At 36.6% G+C, this 12,897-nt stretch overlaps 1 pseudogene across 1 annotated transcript; it reads left to right on the forward strand.

Moving 5' to 3' along the window:
- Nucleotides 1-518: 518 nt before the first annotated feature.
- Nucleotides 519-12,274, forward strand: LOC149155852 (putative E3 ubiquitin-protein ligase ARI2; annotated as a pseudogene). Its single transcript, XR_016263794.1, has 4 exons — nt 519-1,077; nt 1,209-1,408; nt 11,134-11,325; nt 11,609-12,274. The product of XR_016263794.1 is annotated as a putative E3 ubiquitin-protein ligase ARI2 (transcript).
- Nucleotides 12,275-12,897: the final 623 nt, after the last annotated feature.

The raw sequence follows: 12,897 nt of genomic DNA on the forward strand, positions 1-12,897 counted from the left end.
AAGGTCTCCTTTCTGGCATTAACTATGTCTGGTTTCTATGCGCAGTTAACTGTAAAGTTGGGTAATTTGCTCTAATACCTGTTGTTGAGATTTTTGTTTCTGACCTTTCACATTTGCAGCCGGCAAGTTTTGCAATTAGTTTTCTTTTCATATTCTTGCTAGGGGAAGATTTCCGAAGAAATTTTATGGCATTCTAGAATGTTAAACATCAAAAGTATATCATTATAGTTATTGGTCTTAAATGTTAGGGTTTTCAGATACACTTTTCAATCTACAAACCATTTATTTTACTAGAATATAAAACATATTATTGAATTTATCCACAACCTATTGTGGGGATTTTCCTCCACAGGATACTGTTTGGTCTCTTTATATTTGTGTTTGTGTTTTAATTTTAATATGTTTTTGCTATATTGGATACTGTTTGGTCTGTTTGATTTCCTTGTGTTTATTTAGTTCACACGCCGTTGCATTTTTTATTTCTCTACTAGCTTGATATCTACTGAGAAATATTCTATTTGTTTGGTTTGTAGTTGGTTATGTGGTGGTGCTACTGGCCGTGAGCATACCTGGACAAGCATTGAAGGGCACAGTTGCGGTCGATATAAAGAAGATAGAGAGAAGGAATCTGAGAAGGCAAAACGTGATTTGAAAAGATACATACATTATCAGTCACGTTGGAAAGCACATATGGATTCTTTGAAACTTGAATCGAAGCAGAGGAAACATTAGAGGCAACAATTTCAGATTTAGAAAGGAAGGAATCTGGTGTCAGGGATTACAGTTGGCTAACAAATGGACTGCAAAGACTATTTAGAGCAAGGCGTGCCCTTTCCTACTCTTATCCTTTTGCATTTCACATGTTTGGAGATGACTTATTCAAGGATGAAATGACACCTAGTGAAAAGGAAATGAAACAGCACCTTTTTGAAGATCAACAACAACAATTAGAGAGAAAAGTAGAAAGCCTTTCAAAGTTTATTGAGGGACCTCTTGAGCAGAGTGAAAGACGTGTTATGGATATCGAATGCAAGTCATTAATCTTAGTGTCCTGACTGATACTTTGTGTAGAAAAATGTAAGCCATTAATGTGTGCTGAAAAATGCAATTGCATTTTCTTTAGTGTCGCCCTTCTTTTGATGTTCATAAAAAAGTTTATTTTAATGTACCTCTATTTTAATTTTAATCACTCCAATTATCTTTTGCAGGTATGATTGTATAGAAAATGAGTTATTAGGTTCTCTTCAGTTAACAACACATCATATTGCTCCATATAACTCCAAGGGCGTTGAGAGGGCATCGGAGCTTAAAGACCTTAGGGAGCCCGATCCAAGTTCGTCAAGTACTAAGACTAATGTAGATGCTGATGTGGCACTTGAAACCTGTAGCTCAGGATCTAGTGGAAATTGTAAGGTTTTCAACTTTTCAGAATGTGTATACGATTAGTTCATTTGAACAATTATGTGGATGAGAAATTCATGATTTTGACTGATTGAATTAGTTTGGATTCTGCCTTTAGATGGCTATGTTAAACATGAAAATATTTTCATATGTTTTGGTTCAATCTATTCAGTTGCGTGGTTCTTAGGGCAGCTCAAGTCCAACTAATTTCTAAATAACACTGCATCTCTGAATATGCATGTTCTTGGGTGAAATTATATTTGTTGTCATCATTTGTTTTTTACACTGTTGTTGACTTGTCATTTGTTTCTTATACTCTTGTTTACTTCTGCAAAACATGGAACACATATCTGGCCTTAACTTTGGTTTTTGAGTATGTAAAGGAAAAAAAACAGGTCTTGAATCCCATAAAAGGGCCCTAAAACATGTATATAAGAACAGTTTTTCCTTCTAATCAAGTATTCCTCTTAATAATGGCCAAAAATTTAAATATTTTTAATGGACTGAAAATTTGTATATTCTCAATGAGCGTCTTTGTTTTTGCCGCACTAAGAAACACATTAAGAATATTTGAGCTTTCGTCCCAAGAAAAGGTGATTTATGTAGTTTTAAGAACTAAAAGATTCTAATTACATGTCAATGGTCTAATTGTAATTGCAGAAAATTTGTTGGCCAAACACTTGCATCAGCTGGAATTGAAACTAGATTCTGATCAAGGCTGAATCTGAATATTCACTTAACATATTTGAACCTGAAGATCAGCCTTCTCCACTCATAGATCTGGTGGAGATGTTGGACACTTTTGAGCCTTTCCCAATCTACATTCCTGGCCATTAGCAAATCCAATGTGAAGGGATAGTTTGTAAAGTTGAGCTGAAAATGGAGACTACATTCTAAAGGACAAAGTTTACATAACAGACATTGACAGAGTTGGCATTGCTTGGGAATCTAGTGGCTTTACTCACTGGGGACCTACACCATAAACACCAAGATAATTTTTTAAGATACTCCATTAACTACTAAGAGAATTTCCTGTAATTTCATCAGATTCATTGCCAATAAACCATCACTTGTCCTTTGCTGGCAGCTCTAGTTATATTTCCAGATCCTGTCAGTTTATAGCACTTGTATTGTACGAGGACCTAATCTTATATTATCTCTTTTTATCCTTTTAAATTTTCTTAGCTTTCTTTAGTTGACATTATTGAGTCAAGTCTCTAACTGGCTAAGATCTTAGACATAACTATCTTTCTGTTTTTAGCATTGTTATTGGTGATGCCTTGGCACTCCCTCCTTATGTTGGCACTGGATGTACTTGTTTACTCCATTTGACATACTTTTGTGGTGTTTTGTTAGACAATAATAAAATTATCTTATCTAATTACAGCCATTGAACTCAATGCTCAAAGCATATGGGATCTTACTTAAGAAATCCATATTTTGGGTTTGTAGTATTGTTATAGTTTATGGAAGAAACATGATGAAGTAACAAGCTGACCAACTTCATATGGAAGGGAAATTTGAAAGGGTTAAATGGTTTGTTTAGGATTTAAAGTTTAAATTTTAAGGAAATTTGATTACAGTTTCTGAAAAATGAAGAATGAATGAAAATAGTTTCAAGAGTAATTGGAATTTTGAAATCTTATTTGAGATACCGAAAATACTTTATATGAGCTCACTAGTAGACTTAGGTTTTAGAGAAAAATGACTAGAACTTTTGAAAAAGTGAAGAACAACAGAAAACAAAAGCAATTGTAAATACTATTAAGAATGAGACAAACATTGAAATTCAATGAGACAAAGTTCAAACATTGAAATTCAATGTGAAATCCCTAAAATATTCTTTGTTACACTTGTTATTGTGTCCAAGCTAGTTTTTCTCTTTATGAGATCCTCAGTGGATTTAAAGAAAAAATAACTGGTAGGTTTTGAAAAGGAAGCCAACTTTGTGCCCAAAATTATGAGCTCTTTAATGGATTTCAAAGTTTGAAGTTTAAAATAAAAAAATTCAAAATTAAAATTCAATTTTCAAATTTGATGACTTAAAATTTGAAGTTTGTGTGTTTAAAGTCCATTATTTAAACGGAAAATGACTAGTAACTTTGGTAAATGTGAAGAATGAATGAAAAGAGAAGCAAAGGAAATTAATAATTATTAGTAAAAATGAGGCAGATTTGAAATCTGATATGTACTGGACCTCATAAGAACTCCACAATTAAGCACACCCCGGCTAGAAATTAGAATAGTACTGGGATGGGTGACCTGTTGAGAAGTCCTAGTGTTTAAAGTTTAAACATGCCTTCTAAGCCTTGGTCATTCAAGAGGATATTATCTACTTGTTCATTGGGCTAGTTACCCCTCTTGTTGTTTGAGGGTTACACTCATGATCCGGACTTAAACAGGTATGCAACAAATTACAGAGATAACCATAAAACACAGATATGCAGCGGAAATAATACTTCATTTCATTAATGTAAAATACTGAAATATGCTTACAAACAGTAATGGAAATAAACTAGCTAGGGCGATGGTAGCTTATCTCTGAGAAGAGATGTGGTGGCTACATGCCTATGAAATGTGTTACAATGAGGCTCAAAGGCCTATTTATTGTTGAGAAACAATCGAAAACCCTTAACATTCCAAAACATAACACTAGAAGATGAAACGCCAAACTGTGGGCCCCGTTTCGGTAAATTGGTACATCAACTTCCCAGGGTCGTAACTTTGGCATACGATCTCCGTTTGACGCGTAAATAGCTCGTTAGAAAGATCTATTTGAGCACTACATGGGTCCATGGACCCATGTTGCCCCAAATTTCCCAAAAAAACGTCGTTTAGGGCCTCAAAACAGCTCCGGAAGTTCAGGACCCGAAAAATTGCTAAAAATAGTAAGTTGTGCTACAATTAAGGAAACTGAAAATGTTGAGAGAAACACTGGTGGGGGTCCAAGTGGACTTGGAAGGTGGCCACCAAGATCCACCTAGATCAACTCGTGACTTTCATCAAGGAGATTTTGATGGATTCAGGGATAAACACGATAGATTACTTTTCCATTATGACATCTTTGCTGACACCCGTATGCTCAGAATCTAGATGGTACTATCCTTTGATGGAGTTGATTTTTTGGTGGGAGAAGACTCATTTCTTTCTTTGGATTCTCATGTTTGATGGCTCATCTATGGGTATTCTCTTCATATCACATGCCTTTTTTTTATGTCATCTTCTTAGTGGATACATGAGGAGATTCTTGCACCTTGTTTTACATGATCTATATTGGTATCATGGTATTCTTTGTTTCACATTTGTTTTGGTGCCATATGATGAGACATAGCTCTGGTTGGAGAGTGCCCTAGTGATATTTGATAAACTGATATGACATGGTATACTTCTAGTGGAAGTTAGTAAATTGGAGTAGAGTACCCCTCATGTATATCCTTTTGTATGACGACCAAGCCTTCTGAATGGTTATCTTTTGGTATGAGTTGAAGGAAATCTACTATTGCAGTACTTCTACTTCCACCCCTTGGATGTGAGGTTCCACTAGGAACAAGGGAACTAGATGTGGTAAATATGGAATGGCAAAACATTCTTAATGTGGTATCAAATTGGAATTTTTTTGCTTCCATGATATTTTGCTATATCTTACTTTAATACCTTGGGGCAAGTTTTGATTTAACCATCAGTGGCCTTGTGACCTGACATTATCCCACAAAGATGCTTCCTGACATGGTGTGACCTGACATTATCCCACAAAGATGCTTCTTGACATGTTATATGGATCGATGTAAAGTTTCACATTACTTCCATATCTGCACATAAAGTTCGTAGTTCCACCCTCTCCCCCCTCAAGTTTTGTCACATACTTCTATAAGGGTGTTAGCAAGTTTTCTTGTATCTTCATCTACACTTTCATCTTAATTTCCTTCATCCTCTTTTGAACCTTCCTCATTTTCTTAGAATGGATCACTATGAACTTGCTTTCTTCTTATCCATCATTTCGAATTCCCACTAACACCATGTGAATAGAAGTTGGAAGCATACACTACATGAAGAACATATTCCTCAAGTCTTGGATGACAAACCCATGATAGAACGAGGGAGGAGAAATGGGAAATAGTAGGAGAAGAGAGAACACATCGATAAAGAAACAACACAGATTTTTTTTCAGAGAATGAGCTTTGAGATTATTATTTAACTTTCTAATTGTAAACAATAGTGGAATGTGATTAAAGTAGACTTCAATCTCCTCCAATCTCCCATTGACATGCTATATTAAAAACAGACAAGAAGCCTTTCAAAAGAGTTATAACCTGCGCCAAAGATGAATGGCATGATGGATTAGAATGAGATGGATGATGAAGGGGTTTAATGCTGCCCTTTACTTTCCATTAAGACATGGGGTCTATTGGGGCCATTAAGAATGTTTTTTAAATGCTTGAACTAGAACATGTGCGCAGTGTTGGTGGAGCAGTATCAGAGCGCTTGTGGAGCATTGGCAAAGCACAATTTCCTAAGGTGATTTCTAAGAGACCTGGGAGTGTTTTTAAAGTACTAGGAATGTGCTCTCAAAATGAATCAATTCAGAGTGCAAATTGAGAGTGGGTAGGCAACCCTATTAGGATGATTTGAGTAACACTAATCCAATCCCTTTTTAACTTTTTTTGGAAGCTATTAGTCATTTTTTACCTTAGGCCTTAAGATTTAATGCTTGCTCCTACCTTAGAGGCATCCTTGAAATAGAATTGAAAATTGTTCACCACATATAGGCCTAGCATTAATAAAATGAATATTTGTAATTTTTGATCTTGTAAATGCCAAAACAAGGTTACTAGAGTGTGGAGCGGAGCAAGAGTGTTTTTGGGAGTGGAAACGTCAAGAGCACCATTTTCTAAAACTTCTCGGGAGGAGAGCATCCTGGAGCATCTATATATATCTTATATTGAATTTATATTAAAAAAACATGTAGAATGCCAAATTCTTGTAGGGGAAAGGAATGGGAAATCCGAAATTCAAACAGGAGGAATCAAGCTGGCCATGTGATACGTTCAGAAGTTATCTATATAAAAGTTACTTGTTCAAGATTTTAAATTCTTGATGATAATCACTGAATTGTTCAACTCTAGGTTCTGGAATTAATATTTTATTTTATTTTATTTTTTATTTTTTTTGAATGAAAAACAGAGAGCACATTCATACATATTTATTGAAGTAAAAATTCCTTTTGATTGCATAAACAAGACTTCAATGTAGCCTGTAAGATCTTTGAACCTTATCAAGTTGTATGAATCTGCCTTTTTACAATTGTAATTAACCTTGAGGTATGTAAACAATTTTGGAAAATTTCAAAATTCGGGGATTGGACGTTTTTTAGTCCCAGCCCCTGGTCACATGGGCCAGTGGGGGCTGTGACCACAGGCTTAGCAGAAAGGGACGAAAGAGCAGAATTTGGACATTCGAAAGATGAAAAATCCAGAAGATTGAAAATCTGGCAAATAATCCTTTTCTGTGAGTTGATGTGTATTTTCCCAGCAGATGAGTTGATCCTCTCTATTGCTTGTATAGTTTAGGGTCCACCGACTTTGAATTGGAAGCTGTCTCCTTCTTCAGATTAGTGTTCGTGGGTGTTGCCATGTGTTTGTAGTGTTGGAAATACTGGGGGGGGGGGGGGTGAATCAGTGTTTCTTTTCAATTGTTATTTTTACCAGTTAAGAGCACTTATAATTAGAACACAAAATGAACAATGATACAATAATCAGAAGTGACGAGGACTCCGACCCTCTTTACAATTAATCAAGTACAATAATACACCAGGCCTCCAACCCTAGATGAAGACTCCAACCTGATCAGGGCTCTATGAGGCACCAACCTCTAGGGCTCCAACCTGATCTTCTTGAGGACTCCTATCCTCTAGAGCTCCAACCCATGGCTTCAATTCTTCAAGATAAGTTCAATGGTTCTTCAAGGCCCCCAATATCTTCTGCAACCAACCCTGACAAAATCTTGACCTTCAACAATGCCTTCACTTAATCTCCAAATCACTTCATCAATGACAACTTTATATTCTCAGAAGCTGTCACCACAACTCTTCATGTTACCCAAACAATTTCTCCAAGGTCACATCATGATGGCTTCAACAATGCATCATGGTCTCCAATAATGTCTCCAAGATCAGCTTCAAGATATCTTCACAAGGTCTTCAGTAATGCTCCAAGGTATCTTCAATAAGTTGCTCAAGTGCTTCACAATGTGCTCTAGGATGATACTCCAAGGTCTACTCAAGAATATCCCCAAGACAACTCCAAAACCACTTCAAGATGTATATCAAATTTGCTCCAAGATACTTCAAAGAGCTGCCTTCAAAGAGAATTAGACTCCTTTCCACAATGACTGCAATAGCTGCTAAGCCCAAGGTCCACCACCACAGGTCTGCAATCTGAGTTGTCTGAGCCTCCTTAAACTCAGATCACAGGTTCAAAGACTGCTGTAAGTCCGAGCTTGAAGGCAAATGAAACAGGTCCGAGTTTGCGACTGTCCACACACCGAGGCACCACAGTCTGCAATCCGAGCCTATCCAAGGCACTGTTCTTGAGGTCTGTCCTCCCACAGGTGGCTGCCCTTCAGCTCCGAAGGTGACAGGGCTTCAAGCCTTAAGATCAAGCTTCAACAACAGTTTCCGAGCTCTAAAAACGTGCCTCCAAGGAGACTGATCATGTGACCGAGCTTCTACAGGAGACTATCTGTCACAAGTGCAGATCCGAGCCTCTGTCACAGTTGCAGATCTGAGCCTCCAAAACTGTTTATACACTGGTCTGGGGTCTGCAATCCTTCTACAATTCCTCCACAGAATGATATATAATCCGACGTCCACAAAGAGATTACTGTCCACTGTTCGAAATCTGTAACAGGACTGTAACTTTGGTCTTCCACAGCAGTTGTCCAAATTCAGGTGACTGTCCACTCATTTTATTACTGATCTGCGGTATAGAGTTGACCACAGATGACTGCCCCTATCACAGATCTGAGTTAAAGGTTCTTTGCAAATAATCCAACCTTCTCAAATTCAAGCTTAACACAAGAATTCCCCAAACTGTAATTTCCTTGTTCTCCTCGGCCTTCAAATCTGCTTCTGTCTTCTTATCTGAATCGATCATCGAATTGATGGCTAGAATGATAAGTTCAGATGTCAATATATACTAGCTTTGGATTATAATGAATAGACACGTCACTTGGAGGAGGAGCCGACTTGGACATGTAGGTTCATGTCAGCCATCATCAAAAATATATTATTTTAACTTGTAAAATTATTCTCTCAGCCTATGAGGAGTTAGAGGGTGAGTAAGAGCTTGTCGGAAAGGGGAAAATGTCTTCTACAAGCTGGTGAAAGATTCATTTTAAGATGATGTCTCAAATGTTAATAAAATATTTTTCTTTTCAAATATTAGGGATAAATTCAAAAAGATTAAGGATTATGACAGCCATTAGGTTATGGACATTTGGAATGTGGATAGGGCTTCTTAATATTCAAGGACTAGGATGCTAGGGCATAGATGTAGGTTTCATCAAATAGCTTTAAGGCTATGCACCTTTTCAATATGTCTTCTTTCTTCGGGCATCTTCAACAAGGCTAAGGCTTAGGGCATCCTATTTGTCAATCAACATTTATCCATGCATCATTATCACATAAGGACAAGGGTTAGGGTTTCATCAATGTGTATTATTATGCATACATGTGCCTAGAAGGGTTTCACGGTAAGGGCTTCTTCATTCATCATTAGATCATGCATCAACAATCTAGGGCTTGTCATCATATAGATAGGGATATAAATATAGCTAGGGTTTGCATTAGAAAGGGCTCAACAAGGACTTAGGGTTTTCTCCCTTAGGGTTTGCTTAAAGAGAGTCTTCAATGAGGTTAGGGCAACATCTCAAAAGGGTTATTCATCCATCACAAGGATTAGGACTTTTGCCATCTCCAACAATGCCATATTGACATCAATGACAACTTTGATCAACGTGTAGTCCTCCATTTGAAACCTTTTCAGGGTCTACCTTGCCCCAGGAATATCTTTGTTGGCATCAATGACAACTTTGATCAATGTGTAGTCCTCCATTTGAAACCTTTTCAGGGTCTACCTTGCCCCAGGAATATCTCCCTTGGTCTTTGCCAAAGCTCCAAACCCAAGTAGTAATGTCATCTCAAACTCAACTGCCATATCTTCTTTTCAACCTACAATGAGCTTGTCCGCATCTGTAAGAAACAAGTGACCTACATACAACACGATAATAAGCAGATCAGTCCCAACAAATATATAATATAGATTAGGATCTGCTTCATTTTAGGTGAAGCCCACTCATATACTCAAGATAAACTTTATTGTATGCAGAAAGAGTGTCTCCAAAAACTCAATAAATAACATCTCGTTAGGCTGCAGATTGCAATCCGAAAACCTAATGCCTGTACTGTTAGGGTGCAGATTGGAGTGGGTTGGTTTCTTTCTATTTAACCAGCGTTGTTTTGTTTGATCCACATCACAATGAAACTGTGATATCTGGAGAAGAAAATTTTGATGTACAATCTAGTAAGCCTTTTGTAGACTGCAATAAACAGAAGTGGTTACAACTTACAAGTGTGCAATTTTTGAATGATGCTCCTAATGAAATAAATGAACATTCAAATCTCACAATGTGTTTTTGATCTCAAACTGACTCTGAAGATTGTCCAATGTGAATCTTAGTAGGAAGAAGAGAAAAATGAATACCTGGAAGCCACAAATGGAAGTACTTAGAGCATGAAACGTACTTATATTTTTCTGTGCAATTGTTCTTGGCATTTTTTTTCGAAACCACTTGTGCATTCTTCTAATATATTCTGAAATGTGTGTTATATTTGTTCAATGTCTTCAAGCATTAAGGAGTAGGCTGCATATTACTGAGATGGTGTTAGAGATTTAAGTTCCAGTCCTCTGTCCCGTTATACATTACAGTTATGGATGGATTAAGCCAATGTGGATTTCAGTTTAGTTTAATAATTTGCAAATCTGATCATTCAATCGTAATTTATTATCCTTGATGATCGATGGTTCCCATGTTCCACTTAGCATTTCTTTTCTCACTTGTATCTACAGCCTATGTATAACCTTAATGCTTCAAAATGACAACATAGGCAGAAATAACTGTGTTTAGCACCTTTGGATGTTGCTATCGTTTAAATTCATTCCGCTTCATTTTTTTTACAGGAAACAAACTAGCAAATTTGCCATGGTGGGACTGTTATCTTTTTTAAAAGTTCCAAGGTCTGTGTAGGCTTGAAATTGCCACCAAAGTGAAATTCCTGCTTATAAGATAACCACTGCTTATCTTTCGAATATTAATCAGGGCTATGTTTTAGATAATATGTCTTCTTTATTAGTATACTTTAAGTTGGTGTCTACATTGAACAGTAACGTTGGTTTGTCTGTAATCAATATATAATATAATTTTGCCATTTATTAGGTTAAGTTACTCATTATTACAACCTTCACAGAAATCAGAAAGAAAAATGCTTCCTATTGAGAGTTATGTTTTAATTATTTCATCTTTTAACCTAGCGAGGATTTGTCTCTTCATGATTTTGAATGGTCAAACTAATTTGAAGCCCCTAGAATGTTTTATACTGTGTGTTGCTCTCATTTGTTTGCAAACATCCAAGGAGTTTTTCCCTTAACTTATGTTGTTGTTGACATGGATATGCAGGTGCAGAAGTTATGCCTGATACTTCATACAAAGACCAAGTTATGAAACAAGAGACCTTTCAAATTTCATGCTCAACAAGAAAGCGTTCTAGGGAAGAGAACTCAGGACGCATTCCATTTGATTTAAATATGCCAGCTGGAAGTGATGGATAAAGATGGTGCTTTTGAGTCACCATATGATTTGCAGGCTGAGGTTAGTGCTGGCACATGTTTTATGTCTAAATCATATAGTGGGACATCTACTAGGCAATCTATCTAGGTAAAATTGATTTCAGACTGGTATTTTCAGAGGTGTCAGTGGTGATTCAATGAAGTTTCTTGATGACATTCAGCCTGCATAGTCAGCATCTCAACATCAAGTTGTAGAGCTGAATCTGTGAAATATTCCTCGCACTTCTTAGATTAGAAGCTTTGTAAAATGATTAGTGATATTAATTTTCTTCTCTACCTGACTAATGTGTCTCTTCTTTGTGCAGATTCATGATGTACAGTTTCGAGTGACTTGTCAGCTGTCAAGTTATCGATTATGCAGGTGCTAGATCCTATGAGCATTTAGGACATCAACTCATACCAAGCATGATTGAACAAATAGTTAGTTTTGCCGTCCTGATCGTAGTGCCAAGTCTAAAATTTGAAAGCTCGGTGCGTTCAATATGCCTGCTTGTTGGTGCATGCCAAACCTCGGGTTATGAAGTATCCTTGTGGGGATTCTTGATAGATGAAGCTTAATCCTAAGATCCTTGGATAAATATCCTCTCAGGTTTTTGCTGTTGTTATTTGATTGGATTGAGGAAAATTGATTAAGTCGGATTGTTCTCAAAAGGCATCTCCTTTAATCTGTAAAAATGGTATGCGTTGCCTATAATATGCAAATATGCTTATGAAATTAATAAAGCCAAGCCTTTGAAAAGGACTTCTACTTTATGCAAAATTCATATGTAAGTATTGTAATTGGATATGAACAACAGGACATGGCGATTTCTACCAGCCAATGGTTGGTCACGTCAGGCAGATTTGAGTTGCCCAGAAAGGGGGAGAATTGGAAGGGCGAATCTTAAGCCTTTTCCAGATTTCTTCAAATTTTGTTCTTTGGCAAACAGTTGGATATTTAAGGTCTTGCAGACATGGTTTTGTTTCCTCCAGTTGCTTTCATGTTTTTTGTTTCGATAAGTGGGTTATGTTACTAAGATTGTCACTCAGTGAAGCTCTTTTTGTTGATCTTTTGTTTGCATAACATGATGGGTATAGTTCTCAGTTGGAAATGCTCGCAATCAGAATGCAGAAATGGTGCAAAGGGAAATTTTGTTTTTCAAAATTAAGAGATGATTTGCAGTAATTGGATCTTGGGAGTTCACAATTCATAAATGCTAAATGGACGAGTCTCTTTCAATATGCCTAAGGCCATTTCTTAAGCTTTATATTCCCTTAATGTTATCATTTTGAACTTGCACCTGAGGCAGACTTCTAGATTTTAAGAGTTACTCCAGGTCTTCTGTATTGATGCTGGGCCACATTGGAAGTAATGTCCAAGTTGAAAAAAAATCAACAATTGATGCTTTTGTTATACCAAAAAATTTCAGTAATTTTCTGATTTTGATTCATCTTCCACACGTATACATTGTTTAAGTACTTTCATTAGCTGTAGTGGCCAACACAATATTTGATATGGATTATCAATGGTATACGTCTTAATAACATATAATTCTGACAAAAGCCTCCAGAGAGTACTTGTCTGGTTCACACGGGTCAAGGAATATTATTCATT

This window comes from Pinus tabuliformis, chromosome 9 (genome assembly GCF_031772625.1).
Source record: "Pinus tabuliformis cultivar Carrire ecotype Pingquan chromosome 9, CPIR1, whole genome shotgun sequence".
In the NCBI taxonomy this organism is placed as follows: domain Eukaryota; kingdom Viridiplantae; phylum Streptophyta; class Pinopsida; order Pinales; family Pinaceae; genus Pinus; species Pinus tabuliformis.